At 30.4% G+C, this 5,754-nt stretch overlaps 1 long non-coding RNA gene across 1 annotated transcript; it reads left to right on the top strand.

Moving 5' to 3' along the window:
- Window positions 1–1,386: 1,386 nt before the first annotated feature.
- On the top strand, window positions 1,387–5,442 carry LOC121206300 (uncharacterized). Its single transcript, XR_005901383.1, has 4 exons — window positions 1,387–1,506; window positions 1,590–1,692; window positions 2,745–2,789; window positions 5,260–5,442. It is a non-coding gene; the product is annotated as an uncharacterized lncRNA (long non-coding RNA).
- Window positions 5,443–5,754: the final 312 nt, after the last annotated feature.

Below are 5,754 nucleotides of genomic sequence, written 5' to 3'. Positions count from 1 at the left end.
AAGGTTTATGGGTTAAGGGTTAGGGGTTAAGGGTTAGGTTAGGGGTTAGATGTTAAGAGTTAGGGATTTAGGGCTTAGAAACTTGGTGTTAAGTTAGAGTTTAGGGTTTAGAATAATTAGTGTATTTTAATTATATATTAAATAAGGTTTAGGGGTTAGGGGTTAAGGGTTAGGGATTTAGGATCGGGTTATGGTTTAGGGTTTAGATTAACTAGTGTTTTCTAATTTATATATTAATTAATTTCTTATATAATTGTAAAAGAGATAATATTAATTTGGTTCTTCAAAATCGTGTGAAGATTTGGTTTATGGATTATGGGTTTAAAGGTTAGGATTTAAGGTTTAGGGGTTAGTGGTTAGGGGTTAGGGGTTAAGAGTTAGGGATTTAAGGGTTAGGACTTAAGGATTCAAGGGTCGGGTTAGGGTTTAAATTATGTAATTGTAAAAGATGTATAATTTAGGGTTTAAATTATGCCTTGAGAGAGATAAACTTAAAATTTATATCATTTCAATGGTTAATTTAGGGTTTAATAAGGTTAAGGTTTACTTGAGATTTGTAATTTTATACAATTAATTAATGCTTTTATATTTTTAAAAAATTGAATCTAAACCATTTGATATATTTAGGTATAATTAATAAATAAGTTTAAAAAAAAGTAATAGATTGCTATGGATAATTTAGGTATAATTATTAATTTTGGAGAGGACCAAATTATAAGAAATAAAATTAAAATACAAAAATAAAAATGAAATAAAAACACTAAAATTTTTAATTTTATCTAATTTTTATAAATATTACTTAAAAAACTAAAATTTATAATTTTATCTAATTTTTATAAATATTACTTAAACAAAACTATGCATTAAAATTTCCCAAAATGGCGTTGTTTCAATAGAAGAATTTAATTTATTAGTGGCGTTTCCACGAAAAACGCCGCAAAAAATTCCTAATAATATAGACAAAACGGTGTAGTTTTTGGCTGCGAATTTAATTTCTTTAGCGGCGCTAAGAAAAAAACGCCACTAAAAATGAGCATTAGCGGCGCTATAATAAAAACGCCGCAAAGTTTCGTTGTAGTTTAAACAAAATGTTGTCGTTTTGTCTTGCACAATAACGACATTAGTGGCGCTAGGGTCAAAAACGCCGCAAGTTTTCATTCTGGTTGAAATATTTATTCCCCTCCAAATTTATTCCCCTTCAATTTTTCCCATACCCGAAAAACCTCATTTTATTCCCCTCCCAATTTTCCCAAAAATTCCCCCAAATCAAGAACCCTAGTCTGCTGCGCTCCACGACCCAAACCTTTCCCAAATCTGCTGCATTGTCGTAGACCGTCCCTTCTGCCTTCGCTCGTCTCTACTTCTTTAAGCGGTTCGTCTTCTTCTTCTTCTCTGTTTGGTCTTTTCTTTTTTCCTGGTTTGTTGTTGTTTTGGAGTTGTTGGGCTGTTCTCATTTTGGTTCCTCAACAGTAATCTAAATTCAAGATCAAGCCTTTTGAAAACTGGGTATCATTTTTTTCTTTCAACTTTTCTTTTTCTTTTCTTGGTAGTTGTGTAATGTCTTCTTTTCTTTTCCTTATTTTTTGCAGCAAGGTAAAGTTCATCTTTTTGGGAGTCTTGAGTTAAGAGCAAGAGAAAATGGGGGATAAAAATGAAGTCTTGGAGGCTGTATTGAAGGAAACTGTGGATTTGGTAAATAGATCTGACCAAACTCGCTCGAAAGGGATTCATTTGATGTTTACTAATGATGGAATGTATATTTTAAACCGAATGAATCCATGATTTTTATCTTTTTATAAAAATAAAATTTTGGTAAACAGAGGTGAAGTAAGTAGTGAATGCTTCATCTTATCTTTTTCCTTAGGCTCTGTATACTTTGCTTTGATTTAATGTTACTTTTCTTAATGGGTTTGTCTAACCTGGCTATCGGTTTTTGGCTCATGCGTTGTTCTACAGCCTTTTTATTAATATATTTATGGTCTTTTATATAAATGAATGCGCTTTAAAGAATCATCTAAAATTATTCTGTGCTATTGTACCTAAAAAAAAAAAGTTGTCTTGTGAATTAATGTTTTTTAAATTTAGCAAAAACACACACAAAAAGAGAGAGTAGATTTGAGTATTTATTTCATATTCATATATCTTGTGTGTTTAAATTAATTTATATTTATATAAAATATTGATATATTAAATTGAAGCAAATCATTGCCCTTTATACACTACCAATAAGCAATTCAACCACACGACATTGGTATGTCGCTCATTACACTAGTTTAGTGATAAGGTGTGGATTTAAATTTATTAGCTTAATTTAGATTTCAAATTTAATCTTTATGTTTGTAACTCATTTTATGATGATTATAATGTAGTTGCTTGCACTCAAAACTTATTATTTTATGCATATATATAAATATTATTTAGTCTTAGATTCTTATGATTGTTGCTGACTTCCTGAACTCATATCCATCATGCTATATTTTTCTCATTTCATGTTAAATTAGTTCTATTAAATGGTTCCAAGCTTCCGAGTAAACAAGTGGTAATATTCTACAAGAACTGACTTTACCTTTTGACTATCAGAAATTATTTATATAGCTTCCTATGTACAGGCACTAAAAGAATCAGTCATTGAAATCTTTAACTGCAAAGAGGTGTATATATACAACTGAATATGGCTAATTTAATGCCTTCTTTTTCATTTGAATCTGAAAATATTAATAACAGATATTCACTTTTGTCTACAGGGTGAATTTGCATACCCTTGGGTTGAGAAAGTCATCGTGGGACAGGTCTGACATGAGAGTTTAAGTTGTGTTATTCTATTTATTTAACTATTATCCATTCTTATTGTCATATTAGTTATTTAACTATCTTTCTTTTTCTTGATTTGTTATGCCGGTATCATTATATTTTGATGATGTAGTTTTCCCTACACATAACTAACTTCTTGGAATAACTTATTTTCTGGGATGTGACTCCCAATAAGGAGAATTACTAGCAAGCTGATAGTGTTTAGCATACCTCGAATGAATTCAAGTTATTGAATATCTAGTATAGTTACTTTTGTCTTACTGAGATAGCATTTACTCAAACATATTTGATTCACAAGAGGCCTTAAAGCCAATGCTAAAGCATAATGCTATCTTTTGCAAACCCTGCTTACCACCCTCTAAAAATGACAAATAATTAATAAATTGTTAAAAACAAAAATAAAAATAGTCTTACATCATCAATCCGTTGTAGTCTAGTTGGTTAGGATACTCGGCTCTCACCCGAGAGACCCGGGTTCAAGTTCCGGCAATGTTTTGCTTATTTTGTTCTTTTTCCCCATTTTGCTTGCTCTTATTTTTGTTTGTTTGTTTGTTTTTCTCATTTTGCTTGCTTACTCTGTTACTGGTATGGGTTTTTGTTACTACTTGCTTACTTATATTTTTGCTTTTTTGTTCTTTTTGCTTGCTCACTTTGTAACTACTGGTACGGGTTTTGGTGCCTTTTAGTCCCTATGAATAAATTTTGTGTAATTAGTTTAGATAAGACAGATTGAATGTTGTTTAGGATTTCCTTGTTTTACCTTTTAGAATTTTTCCATTTGAGTTGCAATGGAAAATTGAATAGATAAATCCATAAAGATGTACATGCAAAGAAAATTTAGCACATACTATATACAAAACATACTGTAATATTAATATTACTGTAAAAAAGATTGATGTATATAAACAGGTTGATGTATAGCTTGTATACTACTAATATAAAAAAACATTCAAAACATTAGAAGGCCCAGATAGTGTAATATTCAATATTACAATGGAGCATATTTTATATTAATAGTGTCATTATCTAAAGTCTGTTTTAAGTGTTTATGTGCTTCTTTTCTCATTCGGGTTTTTGGTTTAAATTTTATCAGTAATATTTGAGGCTTTAACAAGCCCCTGTTATAAATGTATATTCACTATTGATTTTGAACTTCATATAGAAATTTGTATTTCTTAAAATGATGACAGTATGTTGTATCAGTTTTTGCTTGCATTCTCAATCACATACAATTTTTGCAGGGTTCCCTAATTGCTATTATTTTGATTTTACAGCTTTTATAATAATGAATAAGTGGTTGTGTTTCTATAATGGCAGGAAAGACAGTAATAATTTCTAATCAGCCTTATTTCTATAAGAAAGCTGAACTTTTTCCCGGTAGTGCTTTTGTAATTGGTGCTGACACTGCAGTAAGGCTTATCAATGTATGACACTTTGAATTCCTTAAATATTATGACATTATATCCTGACACTTTATAGTTCAAAGTTTCTGTTAAAATAATTATGCATAATTTTTTCAATCGAGAGCTTCATGAATAATCCTCCTCCTAAATGATAACATCAGTATAATGTGTCTATTTTATGATTAGGGAGCAAGACCTAACTGTTAAGGGAACACATAACATTCTTATAGGCATATTTGAGCTACATAAACAACATAGAGAAGATTGGTTTCAGATAATCTTGAGCACAACTTAAGTTGCCATTTCCTTTTCTATAGACAACTTGTTGAATTAGCTACCTTTTGATATCATTATGTATTGTCCGTCTATCACTAGACTTCTTTTTTTGTTTTCTATGAAAATGCAGAAATGCATAAATGTTCTAAAACATCATACAGAAATATTTTGCTATGAACTTATTTTTGAGAATCATTGGAAAAAAAATGCTATAAGTTTCATCTTTGATGAGAAGTAAAGTGGTACCCTATTATATTTTCTAGCTGTTGCTGCAGGTGAAGCACCTTTGTAATAAGAGAATACTAGAAAATATAAGGCACAAAATGGTAGTTTGCATAAGTAAACTCATCAAAAGGTTGGCTTTTTACTTTGTAGTTTCGGAAATAGGGAAAGGTAAATGTTTACTTTGCCTTGGATGTTGAATTAGCTATTAGGGATATATGAATTAAATGAAAATATTGCAGCAAACTTGTACTCATGTATCTGTGTGGATACGCATACTGTCCGATGTAGGTATATATATTTCTTTTTTTTCTTTTTCTTTTTAAGTTTTTCATGTGTTTGGAGAGTTATTATATACTTTATAGGTATATGTATACTGTCCTTAGTCTCTTTGATGTTTGGCATTTTATGTTTTAATTGTGGGTATTGATTTTTATTTATTGTCTTTATAATTACTACTTAATTTTTGTGTGTTTTTAAAAATATATATATACACTGATTGGAGACCACTTGTTTTACATTTGTTTCTCTTTAATGGATAATGCAGGAGGTCAATGGAATCAGGGTTCTTCAACTGGAAACTGCAGCTGGTGCAGCAATTAGGGTATAAAATTGTACCAATTATGGTTATGATGTATTAAAATGTAAAAAGATCTGTCTAACCATGTATTTTCCTTACGTGATTAAGTTCTTTGATCATGCTATTCGTATCAATGTACCTCGATCACAATTCCTTATACGTCTTGTTCATGAATTTCCATTTTAATACGTCTTCAAATTAAATTATACATTTCTAAATTGGATTTGTGGTGTTTTTATAATATATTTTTTATTTTTTATGACCTTTAGTGGTGCTTTTATCAAAAGCGTCGCTAAAGATCATGTTTTTTAGCGGCGTTTGTGGTTAAAGCGTCGCTAAAGATCATGTTCTTTAGCGGCATTTGTGTTTAAAGCGCCGCTAAAGATCATGTTCTTTAGCAGCGTTTGCGGGTAAGGCGCCGCTAAAGATCATGTTCTTTAGCGGCGTTTGTGGGTAAAGCGC

This window comes from Gossypium hirsutum, chromosome A09, assembly GCF_007990345.1.
Source record: "Gossypium hirsutum isolate 1008001.06 chromosome A09, Gossypium_hirsutum_v2.1, whole genome shotgun sequence".
Taxonomy (NCBI): Eukaryota; Viridiplantae; Streptophyta; class Magnoliopsida; order Malvales; family Malvaceae; genus Gossypium; species Gossypium hirsutum.
Note: the sequence above shows the minus strand (reverse complement) of the source record. Positions and strands in the feature narration are given on the sequence as shown.